Here is a 21,803-nt window from a genome sequence, read left to right as displayed (position 1 = left end):
TGAATTTAAAAGAAACATACAGTCAGTACTGTATATTATGTGACATTTGTGAGCCCATTCTTGTGCTGTTTTCATGTAGGCTATCCATTTCCATGCCCTCATTAAAACAGCTCATTTAAACATACGAAACTGGAGGACGGTTGACCAAAGCTCTCTCTCTCTGTGTCTCTGTGTGTGCATTTTTCTTGTGGTTCTCTGTCAGCTCACTGTCTTCTGACTGGCTAAGCTTTGAGATCACCTTTCTGTGATCATTGTACTTACTACTGTGTGTGGGCGAGTAAGGGAGGGATAGAGACAAGGAGAGAGATAGCACATTTTCTTGTCTGTGTGGTTCCCCTCTCTTTCTTTTTTTGCCACTGCTCGGCTTTGATTTCTCCCCCTCTTTCTTTATCCTTGTCCTTCTCCGTTTTTTTGTTCTCACTAACCCGTCAGATACAAAAACGCACTAACGAACAACTTCACAGTGTGCACACAAACTAGCTTCCCAGTGTCATGGGACGCTGAGACAAAGACACACACCAACAGAGCCCAGTGTGAGTTCAGCCATGGTTCACGGATAGTCCCTACAGTGGATTAGTGTCCCTATGTGTGTGTTGTGTGTTTATGTACACTCATTTGTGTGTGTTCATTAGCTGAACATTTACACACATGCCCATGCACGCAACCAAACACACACCACTTCTCCCAACACTTAAACACAATAAGTACAAGTACCATCCACTTCCCTTGTTGACATTTGCTATTAGTTTAAATGCCAACATAAACATCTCTATTCCTTTTTATAGACACATTCTCGCACACAAGCACATGCACATGTGCTCACGCCCGTGCGCACACACAGACGAACCATTACTCTGCTACTTTACATTCAAATCTTACCTTGGCTGTGCTGGTGATTAAATTCCTCGTCTCAGAGGAGAGCAGATGCTATTGTTTGTCTCCCTTTGGGTGCCATGAACAGAATGAGACTTGAGATCCCCATTCTGGCTCAAGCGCCGTGCAGTTGCACTGAATCTATGAGTACCGACATGTAGTGGGATGAAACTAGAGGGTAATATATTGTTGCCATTACCCCAAGGCCTGCCAGCTTAACCTCTCTCATAGATCTCCCAGCAGAATCTCCCAGATGTAGTGCTCGGACTTAACGCTTGTTCCCTCCGAGTTGACTTTTGTGTCAGCCACATGACTATGTGACTCTCCGCTCTTATATTCCAGCCTTTTTCACATATGTATGAGCATGTGGAAGTTATCTGTCCTGTGTTATGAGTAAAGCAATATTTTTTTCCTCCTCCCTAGAATCATGTATGCGTTGCAGTTCTTACACTGACCAACGGGTGGCACTGAAGCTCTGTGTTTCCCCTGCGTGGGGAGCTGTCTGAGGTGCTGAATGCAAATCTCCCTGATCTGCTGTTGCAAAGGGAGAGAGGGAGAAGAGAGGAGAGAATGGATGGGATTGAGGGAAGGTAAACAAGAAGAAAAGGATGAGAGGAAAAGAAGACAAGGGAGGGTAGGATTTAAACGCAGAACAAGGAGGAAGGAGCTATTTAGAAGAAGGGGAAATTAATGGCTGGAGATGAAAGAGAGAAATGACAGGAGTGGGGGCAATAGGAGAGAGAGGAAAGGATTAAAAAAAGAACAGGAATGATCATAGTACAAAGAAAGTGAAGGGGAAAATGCATAAATGAGGGGAGGTATAAAAAGAAACTGCAGAGGTTAAGACAAGATCTGAATGGAAAAGAGCAATAAATCAGACAGATACAAAAGAGGGAAGGAAATAGGAGGGAGAGAGGTAAAGAGAAAGGGAGGGATTATGCCATGCTTGCCATTTCAATACAACAGAAGGTGGGTTAAACAGAAAACAGGCTCACCCTGCAGGCATTTAGTGAGGCTTTTATTGGTTGAATGAAGAAGAGTGGCGGACACGGAGGGAGGGTGACCAAACGGATGGAAAGATACGGGGAGACAGGAAATGGAGGAGAAAGAAAACGATGAAGACTTAAAAGTGCAGATTACGATGCCGATGATGATGAGGTGAGAAAAATGAAACAATGGATGAGATGAATGAGAGAATCACAGAATGACAAGAAAGTGGAAAATGGAAAACAAAAGAACAGAAACAAAAGGACAGAAACAAAAATGGGAAAGTATGTATGTGTGTAAGTATGCATGTGTCTGTGGTGTGTGTGTGTTTGTTTGTTTCTACAGTGTTTATGTGCGCACGAGGGGGGGGTGGGGTGGGCAGAGAAACAGACGTCGACAGATTGAGCTACGAGGGGTGGAAGACATTAAGTGTGTCGTGTCCGTCTGTGTGAGAGTGTGTGTGTGTGTGCTGATGATCTCTGATGCAGTGGCAGCAGCAGTACAGTATGCATGACACAGATAGCAGGATTTATGCTCTACACAAGACAGATGGTGACAGGGGAAGCCTCTGCTTCCCTCCATTCCCCCCCGTGCGGCTCTCTTTCTCTGTCTGTTCCCTCCCAATCTCCCGCTCACCGACCCTCTCCTCCAGCCCTTCTGTGTACATTTGCTTTGCCTCGTCATACGCTGACAATGCTCCAGTAATGGGATTGTCAAAGTCAAAAGTCTCTATCATCTACAGCCTCTCGGTCTCCACAGACCACTCGGTCGTGGAAAAAGCCCCACCAAAGTTGACCCGTAGCGGGGCAGTGATGGTTTTCGGCATGTCTCAAGTCGTCTTGGCACTTCATGTGATGTGGAGGAGGATCAGTGGAACTTCTCATACATACATAATGTATATTTCTGTATTTTTAACTTATGTGGGAATAATATTTTCTTGTAAGCATAAGAATTTTAGGAGTCTGTTTCTTTCTTCTTATATTTCATTAATGTACTCTGTAAAGGTTCAATTTACATTATGGTTCACGCCCCACTTGGTTTTTAGTGAGAGGACCCAAACACATGGCTGTGTGGCAGTTTTCACTGTAATAGACCCACAGCAGTGCCTCTGCCTGCCAGCACTAGTAAATAAGTGACCACATCTTTTCTATGGATACTTTTGGAGTTCAGTGTACTGGTTGTACAATGGTAAAAACTGCTACTAGAAAGTAGCCACAATCAATACTCTCACTCTGACATTGGCAAAAGCTCCTTTACCTTCTCCTACCTACAGTATGTATAAACAAATCAGTTGTAAGTCTGCATGCAGGGATGCTGCTAGGGATGTCAGGCCCCACCGCACCACCTGTCTGTCCGGGGCAGCTGATACCGTCACTGGATGGAATTGTACCCCACTCAGTTATAACAAACAGAAGAATAAAATTTGCATTCGATTTTTTTAAATGCTTCAAATTGTCCAGCATGTAATACATACTTTAGCCTGTTTCATGTAATATGATGTATTGTAATACACACATTATCATAATGTGGGAAAATGTGTTTAAATTCATCACGTTTAACAGTATTTAATCAAACAAACAGACCTTAAACTCACCCTTACAACTGTCAACTGACCCATAATTCAACAGAATGCTGGCCACCACCTTCTTCAGTTGGGAGTAGGGCTGGTTCATTGGTCGGGGTTTGGGGACGGGGAGACTGTGCTGCTGAGCCTGTTGGGCCTGGCACCAGAAGGAGGCAGGGACAAGTGATTTAGTATGAACATCTTGTTTAACATTTTCCTGCATTGATTAAACGTGGTTTAAAAAAGAGGTGGAAAACTCGGTTAAGTGTGTCTTTCTGCCTGTCTTTCTATTAAGATATCAAGTAACTCATGTTAGGGGAGTAAAGGAGCCTATTTTACTACTGACTAAGCTAAAAGGTTAATTTACACCACAAACGGAATACATCCACCTTTCTTTGAGAACAATTAGGAGACATATTGTCGCCCTATCGTTCCTCTATCCTGTTTTTCTTCCATCCTGTCATTCTTGGAATCCAGTTTTTTCTTTAGGGGGCTGAGACATGATGTCCCACCGGTGCTCCTCACCGATAATTGCCACTTGCAAAGTCTTCATTACCTTGACATTAATTCTGAGTGTGTAAAGGCATCGTGGTAAGAAGCTCTATCCATCAGCGCTTCTCTATATATCTTCATACCAGTTTTCTCTGTGGAGGGGAAACCAGTGCCGACATCAAGGGCCCAACCCCCACTTCATAATCTCCCTGCATGATATGTACTCGGTTCAGCAACTTGCTGGGGAACTGGAGACCTATATGCTCTGCAGACCAAGGACAAGATGACAAGGAGAACATGATTTTACAGACAACATGGTCCCATCCCTATCAACTAAACATACTAACTCCCTATCCGTTGATCAGTCATTGTCTTGGTAGACACCAATACCATGACTGGTTCCATGTAATAAGCCAGTTTGCCATGTGTAACCGATCTCAGAAGGATTGGTGGCAGTTTCTCAATAGTAACAAATAACAGTGGCACTCAGTAGAGCGCATACCTCATGCAAGGTTCACACTCATAGATATCAGTTCCCTAACTATGCCTTTAAAAAAAATCAAGATCCATTAATAAATACCTGGGAAATCAGTGAAAATGTAAAAAAAATATAACCCTATCTCGCAATGTTACACAAAGGGATTTAAAAAATCCTGGATCTGCGCCCAAACACAAACATATATATATATATATATATATATATAAATAATAAACCTTTTTAATGGGATCTGAAATGCATTGGGATCTGTGACTTAGAAAATGCATTTCATATTTCTACTGTTTCAAAATGTTCTTCACCACCTTTGTCTCTATCTTTTCCTTCCTCACCTATCTGTAGTCCACTGGTTCATTCGGCCTCTGCCCATTCGTGTCTGTTTGATATTCTGTTTCTTTTCTGTTCCTACTGCAAAAAAGACCCTTTTACACAACATCTTCAAGGTGGTTATGGTGCGCCTTTCTCCAGCCTTGCTGTTCAGTATAAAAGGGATGAATAGCAGCAGGGATTGTTGTTCCGTCTTTGCGCCGGCAGCAGAGATCATCACAAAGCCGAAACAAAATCTGGAAATAAGGAGAGGCTGAGTGGCGGGACAGACGCCACTGCTGCTGTGTTACATTTTACTCCCCCAGAACGCTGGCATTCTATCTAAAATCTCATGGGGCTGGCAACATGCTGTCTTTGTTTGGTTGGGTGTGAACAAGCAGAGGTGGCATAACGTGGGGTCCACTTAACAGCAATATGGCGGGATGCCTGTGTAAAAGGGGCTTCAGTCTCAGCCTACCTTGGAGAGGCATTGATCCCACAACTAGAGGCTGAGTTGAGTTATTCTGCCACACAGTGTGGGACAGTTCAGAGGAAGACCAGTGGCATAGTCTACGTGCATCTCAATGCTCCTTGCATGTGTTCTCTATTTGAATAAATGGAAGTCAGACAACATGATTTTTTTCACCCTGCAAAGAGCTGAGGAGAGGATTCAGTGCTGAGCTTTGGAAATGAAAAGTGCACAAAGAATTAAACTAGAGGGATGAAGATGAAAATGTCAGCTCACCTGGGAAGCCAGTGTAACACTCTGCTAACTTCTGTTCTTTTTCTTACAATTAATCAGAAAGCGTTAACATTTAGGAATGTATCAACAGGTTGTTTGCTTATTTCCTTATTTTTTGTCTCTGCTTCGATGAACTCAGCACAGGGTAATGACAAATGTCATGGTGCACACATTTCCAAGCTTTACTTGACCACATGCTGAGTAAACTGTACAGTACTGCTCTGCTCCCGCCATTGTCACAGGTGTGTCATTAGAGATATACAGCACAGCATTAGAGGCTTGCTTAAAACAAAACACCACCAGCGTTAGTGTGTGTGTGTGTGTGTGTGTGTGTGTGTTTGTTTATTTGGTCATAAATGCACAAATGTCTCTGTATTAGCAAGTAAAATGAGAAAATGGAAAAAGATAAGTGAGACTAATTGGGGAGCGAGGGTGAGGGCAATACTGCCAGGATTAGTGAAGTAACTCATGTATTTAGCAAAATAAAAGAGGAAACTTCATTGAACCAGGAACACAGCTCACAGAAAAGCCCCACAAGTATGTCCTGTAACTATGGCAAGTACTGCCATATGAATATGAATATATGCCACATTCACTTAACATGACAGTTGTTTTCAAGTCTCAATCCCAATTCCTTCATAGGTAAAGGGTGAGTATTTATATCTTGATGACAACGCAAAATGCTTTACACTTTTTTGTACCCATGCACACACAGAGCAGCACTTTGGGAACAGCACAGCCGTCTGGGTAATTTGGGGTTCAGTATCCTGCCCAAACCCACATAGGCATGCAGAATGGGAAACACTGGGAACTATTTAATATAACCATGAGTAAGGAAGGCCATGTGAAGCCATGAGTTCATGAACATCTTTAATGATAAAATTCTAACAATTACAAATAAATAAGTCCCTGTCCTTAAATGGCATCATTTTATCTTTAAGCGCAGAATACTCTCATCCCAACTAGGCTGCTCAAGGAACTAACCTAGTTAGCACCTTAGGTTTGTGCTTAAATCAATTCTGGTATACAGTATATATATATGCCAATGAAACCAATAAAGTAACTAAACTTCAGAGATGCCATCAAGACCTGGATGACCAACTTTAAAAAAAAGTTTAAAGACCATGTAAAGCAATAAAAAATATATTTTCTCAAGTTTTTCACACCACAGAGTAATGTGTTATCAACAACCCAGACACGTTTGATTGCTTAAAGATATTGCAGTATATAAAAATAGGGCTAAAAATCATGAACAAATTAGCAGTATTCTGCTGCTCTCACACAGCTCTCACAGCTCCCTTTTTTTCCTGATGAACTGGAACTCATCACAAGTCAGCATGTGTACATCTGTGCAGGCGTTAGCCAGTGGCCTTAGCTCCGCCGCTAGTCACCTCTGCCTGGCGGAGAAAGACTTGGTTTTCATTTCAGTGCATAGGAGCTCCGTTGCAGAACAGCAGCAGCCTGTGTGAGCAGCAGACAAGCGCTACAGGCAGCAGAACAGCGGCTAGAGAGAAACTTTGATGCCACGGTGCAGTTCCTATATATAGTTTGGGGGCAAGCTATGCTAATGAGGGCCGGCTCATTGTCATGCATGCCGATCAATAAAGTTCACGATGATGCTCTGCGGTCCTCATTCAGACTCTTTTAAAACTCAGGATCCAAAGAATGGAGTAAAAACCGTCAAACTTCACAATTCAGTACTACATAGTTCCCAATAGTCACTAACTAACATGCATGTTAAGAGACAAATGACTGACTCTGCTTTACACGGCCTTTAAGTTACCTAACCCCAAACACCGCGGAAACACATTCTAATGATGGCTACACTCGATTACGCTGCCCTGGCCTTCAGCACCACTGTGACCAAATAAAGTTAGCATCAAAGTTAGCAACAGCAAAGAAGAATCTCTGACAAACAGCCTAGGACAAGAAATCAAAAAGTCAACGATTAGCTGGTGAGCACAATGCAGGGAGGATTTAGCCACTGCAAACCAGATATATTTTTCATCAGTTGGTGGAGACTAAAAATGCAGAAACCTTGAAAGGCAAGTGAAGTGTTCATTTTTAATTTGTTCACCTGCTGTCCTGATTTTGTTCAGGATTTGTGTTTGTTTTTATGATACCCCTTCTGGACACAAGATGCTGATATTCAACTCTCAGGACTCAGATTATTTTAAATTTCTTCATAGGCACGCATGTTGATCCAGTTATGTAACATTCCTGTCATGTCTTTCTTTTGCCTTGAAATATATTTTAAATGGTGGAGGCTTTATAGCAGAGAAGCTTCAAGAGGTCAAGTGAGATAGTCCAAAGGGAGACACAGTCCATATACACAGCACAGACGGGTCAAGCAGAAGACTTTCTTCCAGGAGACTGGGTTTGAATATTCTTTTTTATCTATTCTTTTCTATCTATTGACTTGTTTAACTTAGTTAACATCAGTTTCTTTCTGCATGGTTAGCCTCTCTGGCAGAAAGCATTTACTGATATAAACACATTTCAGGGCAAATAACGTTGTGACAGCTGTGTTACATAGCTCGGTCACGCACAAAACGATACAATAAATAAACACTTGAAGGTCAAACCTTAAAGTCAATATCTGAGTTAACCACAGAGTTAAGATCGGCTTCCCTCAGCCTCCTCTCTGGAACACCCATCCCCACCCCAACTACCTTGTTTACTTGGTGAACACTCAGGTGTACATAGAGTTGGTGAATGAAGTTGTTTTCAATGTCCACTGTTCAGGTTAAAAGACCTCAATGCAAGCACACACGGACTAAAAGATTATTATGGAGGTCCTGAGGTATTATCTCACTGTTATAGTAGAGCACAGAAAATCTATCAGTCTGTTTCACTCCACACCCACACACACTTTCACGCTGGCTCGGTTGTCTTTTTTTTTAATCTTGCAATGCTGTGTGTAGACGTGAGTGTATCTGTGTGTATTCATACCTACATTGTGACAATATTGTTTCATTATCAGGAGGGCGAGGCCCCTAATTTCCCTTGAACAAGGTCATATCCTGTCTGTGGAGAAACAGGAAACAAAGGCAATGCTCGGCAGGATGAGACGTGGATCCCACTGTCGCAAATCACCAATGTCATGCCTTCTAAGTAGAGCTGGTCCCCCTCCTCTCTTTAGCGCTCATGAGTGTACACATGCTTGAATGCATAATGCATGCAAAGTCACGATCTTACTCACAGACACACTGGTTTGCCTTGCTGTGACAGATGAATCTGAGATGTGGTTTTTTTGCGTCTGTGTGTGCATGCGGCGCCCACGGCACCTGTCAATCACCGCTGTTGTTTTTGAATGAGCTTCTCCGGGAGATGAGGGCCCCATTTGATTTGATCGCTGAGGGGAAGCATACGGCCTGTATCACTGTATCACACTCACAGAGGGGAGAGAAAGTTGCTATTCATGCAATACGTCAGACCCCCTTGAATGCACACACACTGGCAGCATGCATAAAGGCCGACAAAGACCCAGGCAGACACAAAGAAACAGACACATACACTCCGTGCACATGTGCCAGAGCAGTTCTATTACAGCAATGCTCCAGTGCATTTAAATGAACACCCTCCAACCTCATCAATTCGGCAAAGGGGAAGAAAGAGAGAGAGATCCACCTGAAAGAGAGTAAAGAGGGGAAGGAAGGGAGACGAGAGTGACAGACAGAGGAAGGATGCGTCTGGTCAGAGGGCTGGAAGCCTGTCTCCTGCTGTAGAGAAAGTGCAGACAGCGTGTGGGCTAGCTTGGCCTGCTAACCTTGGAGTGCTAGTAATTGGCACTTAGCATTAAATAGAACCTCTCCCTCTGGGATATTAAGACTCGCAGAGGAAAGAAAGAGTTTGTGAGCTTCAAGAGACTTAAAAAGAGTTAATCACACATCTAAATGTTAGTATTTATAGAAATGTATCTTAAAGATATACAGAGGATTGTCAATATGATTTCAAACTAATGGAATGCAATCGAATCTTCCAGAAAATGTACACGTTTTTATTAATTTAACACCCAAAGTAGTTACACACACTTTCATACATACAAATCATGCAAACTGTAGAAACACTGAGTTGAGGTGTATACTGCATGTGCATTAGCTGAAGAGTATATGTCTAATGTACCTTTTTTTTTTTTCCTTAAGGGTATAATAACATTGTAGTATTATTATCTTCTAAAGATGAAGAGGAAGAAGTTGTTTTCGACCACCTGAAGAAAGTACATGAACATCACTTCTTCTTTTCTGCTCTCAATCACCAGGGGACACGTCTGAATCTTTAGCAGAGCAGTGTAGCTTCACTAATTCGATGATATACATTAGATCAACTTACCTAAAATGTATTTATTTATTTGTATTAGCACATGGATACTACAGGAAAGAAATAAATAAAGGTAATTTCATTCAGACCTATTTTAGTATTAAAATCAGAGCACATGTAAGGTACAGAAGGTTTACAAAAATAAAAAACTATAATCCGACAGTTGTATATGAAATGACCCTGCTCCTCTGGCTCCTCCCACAGCTTGAAATGTAATTTAGAAGAATCCAACGCTCCCGTTTGGAAACCGCCAATCAGGTGATGGGTGGTGATGATAAAGGTTGCTTGTCATGTGCTTCAGCCATCCTTGTGTTTTACTGCTCCGTTCCTTCAACATGATTTGCAGAAATTTAGAAACCACTTTCTGTGCAGCACTACTTCTTCATCCCCTAATGCTGGACTGGGGAAAGACTGGATGCTACAATGACTCGCTGGGACCTCTTTAGGAATAAAGTGGTATTGCAAGGTGGGATGGGCCGGGGCTTGGCGGTTAGCATGCTACCTTCAGTAGATATCTCTGAAACACAATACATAGATGTATTTAACATAATGTCAAAACTTTTAAGTCTTCACATTCTTCCGATGATCGATTTTGCAATGTTTGAAACGAAATGTACATGAAGCACCTTTAATGATCCTCTGTAGATAATGTTTGCAGCATTTGTATATTTATTGGTCTGTTATTACAGCTATTGTGTTAGAATTTCATGGACTCCACTGGGAAGAATCCAAAATGGTCATATTTTACAAAATATCATCTGTTTTGCCAAATTCACAGCCTATCACAAGAGCACATTGTTTGTCAAATCGCTCTCTCTCTGTGAGTGGACCCGTCTGCATAATCAAGCCCATAGATCATTACCATGTGTGCCATATTAAATTCCTGCCAATTCCCCCCAATTAAGGTAGGATTACCTATGCATGACCAGTTTTATCCTCATTTGGAAGTGCAGTGCATATCATATAAGCTGCCCATAGTTAATTTGGGCCTGAATCTAGTGTGCACCTGTATTTGCTTTTGCCATTGGAGTTGTCATTGCTGGTACACACTGCATATTAATGGTAAAAAATCCCATCCTCCATTTATGACTAGTGGACACTTTCTGCTACTGAGACAGCAATTAACTGAAAACTTTCTGCCATTGCAGTCGCAGTGCAGGCACATAATTGACTCCCATTAATTGCAGGTGCTGCGAAAACTGTATAAAATTAATACTGCGCACACCCACGCACGCACGCACACACACACACACACAGTCCCCATCAGCAAGCGTATTTCTGTATGACAGACAGTGAAGGCTGAATTAGGATTTTAAGAAGATGAAGAGCTCTGCAAAACTCATTAAAAATAGTTAACAACTGACATCACTTTATTAAACATGTGCTTACAGTATGCGCACACACACACACACACACACACACACACACACACACACACACACACACACACACACACACACACACACAGCACCACTCCAGGGACTTAATTATTGCCACATACGAGCAGAAAGAAGCTCCCTTATATTATTAACATAGCTTCATTTTCCTTTTAATATTCAAGGAAATCTTATTAAAGGGAAAGTCCTCCTTTGCTGAAAACAGAGAGATCTCGTGATTAAATAAAATCACGAGAATATCTTTGTTCCTTTCCTGTCAGAGTGAGATCGGGAGGGAGAGCTATTGTAATGATGAGGCAGCAGGTTTAGCCTTTGAAGAAAAGACATATATAAATATTAACAAGCCTCACCTCACCCTCCACCCTGACCTTTTATTCTACCATGACACTTTTCACTTTTGATGCCTCTCTCCCCTTTTCTTTCATTTTTTTTTTTTTTACTTTTCTGGTCTTCACTTGTTGTCTTTCCCGGGTCATTAGATCATATCCGTTTGCCTGTGAACTCGTCTCCCTGATAATAAAATTAAGGTATTGTTTCATAATGCCACACTTCAGCAAAATGACACAGTGTTTTGTTCTTGTCAGGGATGATAAGCAGCTAGTGTGGGTTTCAATCCAGTATCCAACTGAAGCCGCTTTTATCTGGTTTGAAATTTTCACCACTTCCCCTACACCCTTACACTTCTACCACCCACACCATTCAGCTTGGTTGTACTGCTGTGCCACTGGACATTGATATAAAGAGTGGTCTTTTAAACTAGCGTAACAAATGCAGCCATAGATCTGAAGAGATCCTTTAAACTCCCCCTGCCTCACGACTGAACCATGCTGACAGGCCTCGCAACAGGAACACGCTCTTTCTTATGTACCAAAGACAACTGAATACGTAATGAAATCACATTCGTCCTGATACATATCTGGGTCTTGTGATTTGATATTCTACTCAACATCTCACTTTTATGTCACATAAAATGAATACCCTGTCTAGTGCACAAAAACCCTGCAGGAAACAGAACACATGTTATTTACATCATATAGCATGTTAAATAACTAACCCTAACCCTAACCCACTAATTCTTACTGATACTTCTGTAATACTGGTCCAACCTTATATATACAGTGGTATTAAAATATTTGTTGTCCACACACTGATTTACCTTAAAAGATTTCTATAACAAAATTTCTTAACATGAGTTAGAGGAGATAAATACATCCAACCTGTCTATGCGCACACACACACACACACACACACACACACACAGACAGACAGACAGACAGACAGACAGACAGACAGACACCCTAACATCTATATATCTGTAATACCCTTTTAGTGATAGGAATCCAGACTTTCAAGCCTACTCATTCTTCTAAATTAAGAAGAAAGAAAGAAAGTTGAAATATGCTCCAAGACATATCTTAATGTGGACAGGCGTCTGTGACCCAGACTTATTGAACAGCTTGGCAGCAGTGCAGACACATTCCTTTCTAAAAACTTCGAGTGAGCCTTGTCCTATGACAGCTAGAAAAGGCCAAAGTCAGGGATGGGGGCTGACGGCTGTTGATCGATATGCCAGTCTATAACTTCTCTACGATCAAGGTTTCAAGCTAATGTTACCTGCTGGAGGATGTTGCTACCAAGCTCCTGATTGCTAAGCTAGCTGACACTGCTTACACAACAAGGCTGAGGTTAGGGGCTGGATAGAGAACAGGAAGAAGGAGGGGTAGAAGGAAGTATATAAGAAAAGCTTTGTATGTAACCAAAGGTTGAAACCATTGACTGTTTATAAAGATTGATGACATGACGGCTACCAAAAAGTGAGGCCAAGTGTCTTGATCGCCCCCTGGTGGCTGGCTTCATTATAGGTAGTAAAATGCTTATCTTGCTGCATCCTCTCTAGTAACAAATAGCAAAAAAAAAAGTCTTTCAAAATTTGAACATTGATGTGAAACGTACGGGGAAAAGTTCGTATTCAACCTGTAATGACCTGGTAGACTTCAGAATACATAGTCTAGAAGCACATCAGACCGTCTGAAGTAGTTTTTCCTGACCCAGCACAGAGCGATCACTTTCAACCTGACCTTTTACATGCCCTCTTGAACGATCACAAAAGTAAGCCGGCAATGTTTCGCTGTTTCGCTATAGAAATGGAGGACACTAGCAAGCGAAGCCGTCCTGAGGGGACAATCATGAGACCAGAGCATAATCTAATTATCAACTTTGTGCCATGCAACTGCCTTAAACAAATCTGTGGGCTCACCTGCTAGCAGCAGCTGAGGAAGCAACACAGAGGAGCAGAGCAACATCAAGTGTTCAACCTTGTCTGAATGCGTGGTCGAACAAATATATCTGAACGAATTCATGTCAGTATCATGTCAAATTTTTTTGTTTGGAAAAACTGAGCGTAGGTGTGCAAAACACACTGGTTAATGCATGTAGGGAAACAGGGCTGCACTATGTTTTCTATCTACAGTATGGCTCTGCAGACTGCTGTTGAGGGTTGTCAGGTTGTCGTAAATTCATTAACGCCTGTTGGATGTGTTTGTACTAAATTACTCTCATGCTGTCTTTCCACAAAATTGCTCAGTGGTTGTATATATATATATATATATATATATATATAAGATCAAATGAAGTTCAGTCAGCCTAGCATTATAGGCATAACCCCTTACATGCAAATTAAACTATGGGGACCACACATCTAATGTCACAGGTGTTAAAAAAATGATTGTCATGGAGACGGAATGAATAAAACTACGTGCTTAAATTGCCTCACAAGCCAAATGTTTCGATGAGACTGCACACAGCCATCAATTCTGATTCTGATGTTGGTTATTTACGACATGTCACAGAGGTTTGTAGAATAGAGATATCAATGTTTGGCCAAAGTAAAATTTACCTTAGACTTTTAAAAACACCTTGAAGTCATCTGGGTTTAGAACCTCTCTGTACAACTCTCAATAAAAATGATTTGCAGAGCTTCAGCGGGGGAGCTCGATATTGAGGGATGTATGGTGGAGTTTCTTTCCACCTTGAGGATCTGTCCACTTGAGCAAAGGGAGCACAGCGCACAGGTGTAGTAGAGGGAAAAGCTACAGAGAGAGAGAGAGATATGACATAATCCAAACTGAGATTGACTGCTGTGTGATATCTTGTTTCTAAGCTCCACAGACTTAATCAATGGCGGCCAGTGAGGGAGGGGTAAGCTCCCACTGACAGAGATAGGTGTATATGTGTATGTATGTGAATTAAATATTGAGGCTCTTTCTAGCTCCTCCTCTTGGACTCATGGACATTATGATCTACATTCTCTTCTCAGCTGTCCCAAACCACATGAAACTCAATATCGTCTTTTACAGAGCGCTTACTGTGTATTTACCTTTCATAACCACGCTGTCTTCTGTATACCTACATGTAACAACGAAAGAAACTGACATCGCAGTGTGTAATGGGAGCTGTACAAGACTGCAGCGCAACCCCCAATTGGAAAGATGCTGATTTCTACAAAAAAGAAAAAAAGGAAAAAACTGTTCAGGTAATGACCTCAATCACAAATGCTTGATATTCACACAGAATCCCTTTATGCTCGGACAGTGTCTCTGAAAAAAACAACGTTTTCTAGTTGGATGCACTGAAAACTCATCCAGCTTAAATAAAAAGAAGAAAAAGATACATTTACGCTCTGATCCTAAAAGGTATTTTTGTTATTGGAAAAAAAACAACACACACATATAACACCATTACAAAAGATACGTCTGTTGCACAATTGACAGGGTAGTTCCAACTGCAAAGAAGGTGATTACACTTTCTATGTGGGATGGAAAGAAAAAAAAACCCTGGCCATTTGCACGTGTAATGGGCTGCACAGTGTGGAAACGAACTTGAGAGCTGCTTAGGGGGTTCACGCCTATGGGCTGACCTGAGGAGTAATGGTTACACCATTTAGTGACGGCTACAGTAGCTACGTTTACATGCCAGTTAATGTGCTACAGCTGGTAAGCCAATTAGAAAGATTAAATAACCTGCAAACTCATATTAGCACGAGTGCACTTTTCCCTAATGGACGTTTAGTTATCAGATAAGTTAGCAAGCTTAGGCATGTCCATGCTTGGAGATGCAAAGGAGATGTAGAAAGTATCATAGTAGAGTCGGCTCAATATATTTCAGGCTGCTGTCTGGCCCTCAGTGTTACTGACAGTCAGTAATAAAATAAGGACAGCAAGGGCTTTATGCAACTGCATTGTACAATGAAATGATTTGATTGGCTCTGTGTAAAGAAGTTGTCTTCTCTCAGAAAGAAAAAACAATTGAATGCTAAATGCACAGACAGGGGACAGCATCATCAAAACAAAGCCAAGCAATGAAGGGACAGTTTACGTCATTTCTCAAGCAGATCTGTTTGCTGCTGCAGAAAAAAAAGATGCAACCTAATTCCATTTGCAAATGAATAATACCTGAATAACCTCTGGAACATTTGTCAGCCCACTGAGGAGGCAGAATGAATTTGGTCTTCCCATGGTCAGCAGGGCTGGTAAGGCAGAGCAGGCAAACAAATACAGAGGACTAAATAGTGCAGGTAGTCAAAGGCTGTGTCTGAAATCACTCACTAATCACTATGTACTCCACACAATACTCAGTTCGCCATTTTGTAGAGCTGTCTTAGTGTTTGGTGAAATTCTTCACACCCTATATAGTGGACTCATTGAATCCCACAATGCATTGTGAAAAAGTAATGGTCACTAACCGGGCAAAAAATACCATCGTGCATTGCTCTTGTGGTGTTGACAGGGTAAAAAAATGGCGGAGAGACAAGAAGCGATAGGCAGTACGGCTCAACCAGTCGTTCAGTGTCAGTTGTGGCGGTGTAATATGTAATAAGAGCAGAGCAGCGCATCACAACACAAACAAGTTTATTTCTACATTTAAATGCTTTTTGAACTAAAGGTATTACTACTAAATGTAAAATAAACATTTAAAATGTATTATGCGATTTTCCAACGGCCGGCGCAAAGAAGTGTCTGAAAGTGTGTTTTATTTTGCTGATGACCTCACTATGTAGTCTACAGAGAAGTCTCTTTATAGGGAGCGGGGGTCAGTGAATAAGTGGGTTATTTCAGACAGAGCCAAAGACAGACGGATGGCTATCACAAGGACCCGAATATATGCTGCAACACCTAGAGAATGTTTCTGTCCTGTATATATACTGTATATTGAGGCCAACAGCAGCAAATGGCGGGCAATGATATTGTCCAGAGGACGTGCGTGAAGACACCAGCGTGGAGCCAGCATCGCGCCAGCTACAGCCGCGTGCCCGCACAGACAGATGCACCACACCGCCGCTACGACCGCCATCTCCCCTGGTCGCATCTCACAGGTGCTCCGTGGGGTTGATGCTGTGGTGATTTTTGTCAAAGAAAAATCATCACGAAAAACATGTTTCTTTCTATTAAAAAATATAAAACAATACCTATAAGTTAATCATGATAAATCTTGGACACAAAACAAGCCTATTTCTGTTAAAAGGAACATGGATTTCCGACAGCCTTGAGCATCAGCTTAAAGTAAATCTGCCCGGTTCTGTCTCATGTCTTGTCAACTCATATGAAAGCACAGATTGCCAGACTTGTTTAAAAGCCGACAGATGCTACTAATTGGCATTCAACCAAAACAAGCATTTGCCATGCAATTAAGTATAGCTGCATTTACTTCAGCAAGCACAGGCGGCAGCAGAGTGGGTCGCAGTGCTGTTATAGGGCTCATTATTAAAAACCTTGATATCTGATTCAATAGTGGAAAGGTGAAACAGGAGGTGAGCCACAGACCACAACACAGGTCACACGCAGCGTCGAATCACAGCTTTAATATATGTATGCACGGCAACATCGTCAGATCAGGGGGACACCAGCGATGCTTATCCTATATGTGCACATGAATATATTCTTATAGACTCCTTTTTCCCAGAAGTGCTCTGCACCACTGAATAGGACAAGTGATTGCAAAGATCATGGCTTAAAGTAGAATAAGTGAATTTTGGAAAACCTAACTCACACTTAGTCTACAATCCCTTCGAGGTAGAAGTCTTATCTTAACATCAATCTCCTGCGTGGTGACGGTGGTCAGCCTTCCAGCTTCACGGCTGTCTCTGCCACGATGGACGTCCGCTGCCCACTTCTTCACCATGCGTTCAGAAGGGGCGCCCTCCCAAAGGAACATAATAAGCAGCTAGCCGATGAACATGATGAAGCCGTTAGTTAGTAAAGAGCCATATAGTTCATTAAGGATCTGGTGGAGAGGAAAATATTTCTAGAAGGAGAGTGAACCTAGGATTTCTATTGGTTAAGAAGCTAGAAGCATGACCCTAATACATGCTCTTTTATTTCTGACATTGTTGTTCAATTATGATTGCAATACTACCAGTATGGAAAAGAGGGAGATCTGTATTTGGCATATGAGTATTTCATCATGATAAAAATCCAAATGTACCATTTGAAGAGCTTAACCATGTGATGCTTACTTTAGTTTCTTTACCTGCACATATATAGCCCCATTCAGATCTATTGGAACAGCAAGATCAATTGCTTTGGTTTTGATGTGCACTGGGGACATTTGAGTTTAGATTAAAGATGAATATGAGACAAAAGATCCTTCTCCCTTGATGTGAAATTCATAGTTTCTTGAGTTAAGGTGCAGTGATTGACTCCAAAAACGTCCACCTTCTCCCCTTGATGAATTCCTGTGTTGTGTTGGTGTTGAGTATCTTTTGGGTCATTGTCTTCTGCTTGATTTTGTCAAATGTGTGTCTCTGTAAATTTGCAGACGTCTGAATTTGTTCTGCTGCTGACACTGACTAATATCAGCCATAAAGACCCAGACTCCTCTGTAGTTCTGCTCTGAAACTCTTCTTGTATTGTGATCCCTTCACCTCTGCCCTGCTGAGGTTGGTGGTGATGTCACTGACTCATGAAGTCAATGACCCACAACTGCTGCTGTTGTCCTTGTTGCCAACTTTGATGTCTGCTGATGTTGGTTTATTCCATTTTTCAAAAGACTTCAATGGTGAAAACCAAGACAGAAATCCAGACTAGAAACTCGGAGCTATTTCATTTTTAAACCAATCTGAAAAGGATGACAAGAACCACCTCAGTCACATCCAATACTGTCACTCAGTTGAAAAACTGGTGGGTTCTGAAAAAGGTTTTTCAGATAAATTCTAAACTTTGACTCTTCATCTTCTGATTTTCTACAATGAGCAACAAAAACAAAGGAATTGTCTTTTCTAAAACTTTGAGAGGGGGACGGTGTATCCGCACGTGTATAATTAGGAGTATATCCAGTTAAGATTTGCATTTCTCCCTCATGTAAAGTATATTTACTATCTGGATGTCAAATGCCAGTGCGACAACTTGGATAACAACTTGAGACTATATTATGCATTACTGTGGTAAATAACGACAGCAAGCAAAAGGAAGGAAGTGGAGGAGCTGCTGCCTGGCCCTCAGGTCCTGCGAAGAGTACACTGCGTCCTTTCAAGGATGTGGCCCCTGAATGGACATGGAGCCTTTGTCTCCCTAGTGCACAAAGGGAAACACGCACTATACGTAGCGCGGGAGTACACACAATCTGCCAGCGTCAATAAAAAACACAAAAAAAACAATGTGGGATGTGGATGTGTCATTTAACAACATTATTTAACAGCTCTTTCTCTCACCTCTATCTGTCACACACACACAAACACACTTCAATGTGCATTATTGCATTGGCAGCACATTTGTTGACTGTCCATTCTTCGTCTATCCTACAGGCTTGAAAAAAATCCTATATCCTTCTCTCCCTGGAACACACCTCCAACAGAAATGGCTTCCTCTGTCTCTGAACTGTTTGTGCTGTTCATCATGTGGATTGGAGAAAAGTTTGTGAAGGCATTAACAAATAACGGGAACTGTAGACTATCTTTCCTTGCTCTTGTGCCCAAATCGTCACAAACCGTCAAAGACAGGTTGTGGTGGTGAACCGCACAAACCCTTTCTTTCAGTCCTGCACAGTCAACTTGCTGTTACTCTAAAGCAAATCCCCCCCCTCCCTCCATGTTTAAAATCTCTCTTGTTTGGCAACTCCATGAAAACTCCCCGATGTGCCTCTGCCTCTCGACATGAATCAACATGTTTGAGCCCCCTGTTGTTTAATAGGAGGAAACCACATTCATTTCACAGACTTAATGGTTTCATCATTTGTAAATGTGTCATGGGGTCGGTTGCGGGTATTCTATCACACGTAAAAGGCAGGTTTTTCAGTACATACATATCTGCACAAAGAAACACAAATCTTTTTTTTCGTCCCTCACGTTTTCTTTCAAATTTACCTGAATCCTTGAATGTTATTTGAGAGCTGAGGATGAAGTACCTTTATTATTTTTGAAAGGAAGCGTGATCTTCCTCATGGCTTCTTTATCCTTGAGGACAGGTTTCCTTAAAAATGTTTCTACCACCTCTCTTCCTCCTCCGCAGGCATAGGCTTATTATAAAAGCTCTTGTTACTTCTTTCTGATCCTCTACTTTTTACTCCTTATTGTACCTTAGCCTTTCTCTTCTCCTGAGGTTAAAGTCACTGAACTTTGTGAACAGTATATGTTTATTTTTTGTATCTATTTTCAGTGATGGAGTAAGTCAGAAAATAAGTAATCCCATTACTCCTTACTTTACTTTTATATTACTTTACAAGTCGTATAATCTCTCAAATATTACCAGAGTTTGTCTGACAGATGGCAATCGGCAGCATTTACCATACAGAGTCAAACACAAGTCTCTTTATTTGTGTAACTGTTGCACAACCAGTTTTTGTTTAGCTGAAATCTTGCTCTGGTCCCATTTCATTTCATCTACATGCTGTGGCTAATTCCTTAAAACAGCTGGAAGCAGTCTATAGTTATCCTAGTGGCCAAACTAATCACCCCAAGGTTTTCAATAATTTTAGGCCAGTTTCACTGAGTTATGAAGTCCTTTTAGAAACTGCTGAAAAAAGGACTTCTCGTCAACACTGAGCACTTGTTGATCCACTACAGAGGGCTGAACGAGGGGTTGAAGATGCTACTACCACTCTTTTACATTTCATTACATTTAGCTGACGCTTTTATCCAAAGCGATTTACAATGAGTGCATTCAACCATGAGGGTACAAACCCAGAACAACAAGAATCAAGAAAGGTACAATTTTCTCTCAACACTCTTCTAAATCTTGTTCTTAAACATCTTGAAGGTAACAAAAATCCTGCTATTTTTGGATTTCTCATTTGGTCTTAACATGATCCAACCCCACATTTTAATCGACAAGCTTGTTAAGAACTTTGGTCTAGATTTTAAGATAGTGGGCTGGATCATTGACAAATAGAACCCAGAAAGTGAGGGTAAGCCCATGCATGTCAGTGGCATTGTTTCGGCACAGGGTTTCCTCAGGCCTGTCTCCTTTCACCTCACCTTTATTCTGTATCCTGATGACTGTCGCGGCCGGCACAACAACAGATTCATCGAAAAATTTGCTGATGACTCTGATAGTCAGTCTCCTCCATGCTGATGAGAACAGCCACGGTCCTGTTGTGGATGAATTTGTACATTGGTGTGACAGTGCATATTTACTACTAAATGTGACAGAAACCAAGGACATGAGTATTGATTTCAGGCATCAGCCCTCAAGTTCTCTGAGTACTATCATCAAAGGACAGGTGGTAGACTCTGTAGAGAACAACAAGTGCCTTAGGATGATTATTTATAATAAACTCAGTTTAGCACCTTTGTTCTGCCAACATAAACGTTGACAAGTCTAAGTCTAGGTTTTAAAGATCTTATATCAAGTCTGTTTTAACTGTTTCTTTAATCTGTTGGTTTGGAAAAACCTCAGCAACAAGACCAAGAACTCCCTAACCAATATAGTGAACGAGAGCAGTAAGATGAAAGGAGTGCAGCAGAGTATGTTATCTGACCTGTTTAAAAGACAGGTAGGAGGGAAGGCTAATGTCATCCTGTCCAACAGCACCCATCCCCTACACACATTTTGCCTTCCAGCTCTCGATTCAGATCCCCCCCCCGTTAAGACAAACGGGTACAAGCACTCTTTCATACCCTCAGCCTTCTCTCTTTTAAATTCAGGATAGGGGAAGAGTTGGTGTGGCCGAGGCTAATCACTTGGCTGAGTGTGTGGTGTTGTTTTTAATGACATGTGACAATACAAGCGACAATCTGGCTCTTATATGGTGGTGGTTTACGATGTCGACAATGATGTCTCTAATGACTATGACCCTGATGATGGCTGTTTGTATTACGGATAGCAAGATGCTGATCCCTTTCTGTACTACATGTCCATGCTCTTTTTTGTTTTAATGTTTTATGTCTTATGTGTTGTACCCCTTGCTGTAAACACAAATTGCCCTTTGGGGACAATTTAAAGTTGAAGTTGAAAATGCCCATAAAGGTTGATCCAGCTTACATTTCCCTGTGATATGCTCAGCTTGATATATTGTCAATTGGTAATTAAAACTGCATCTTGACTGCTTTGTAGGACCCTCCTCACTCTCTGGGTTGATAGGTCTCTAACCTGGCCGCAAACCCACCATCCCTCAGCTCATCAGCCAAGCAATACT

Source organism: Hippoglossus hippoglossus, chromosome 1 (genome assembly GCF_009819705.1).
Source record: "Hippoglossus hippoglossus isolate fHipHip1 chromosome 1, fHipHip1.pri, whole genome shotgun sequence".
Lineage (NCBI taxonomy): Eukaryota > Metazoa > Chordata > Actinopteri > Pleuronectiformes > Pleuronectidae > Hippoglossus > Hippoglossus hippoglossus.
The sequence above is the reverse complement of the archived record's forward strand: the minus strand, read 5'-3'. Positions refer to the sequence as shown.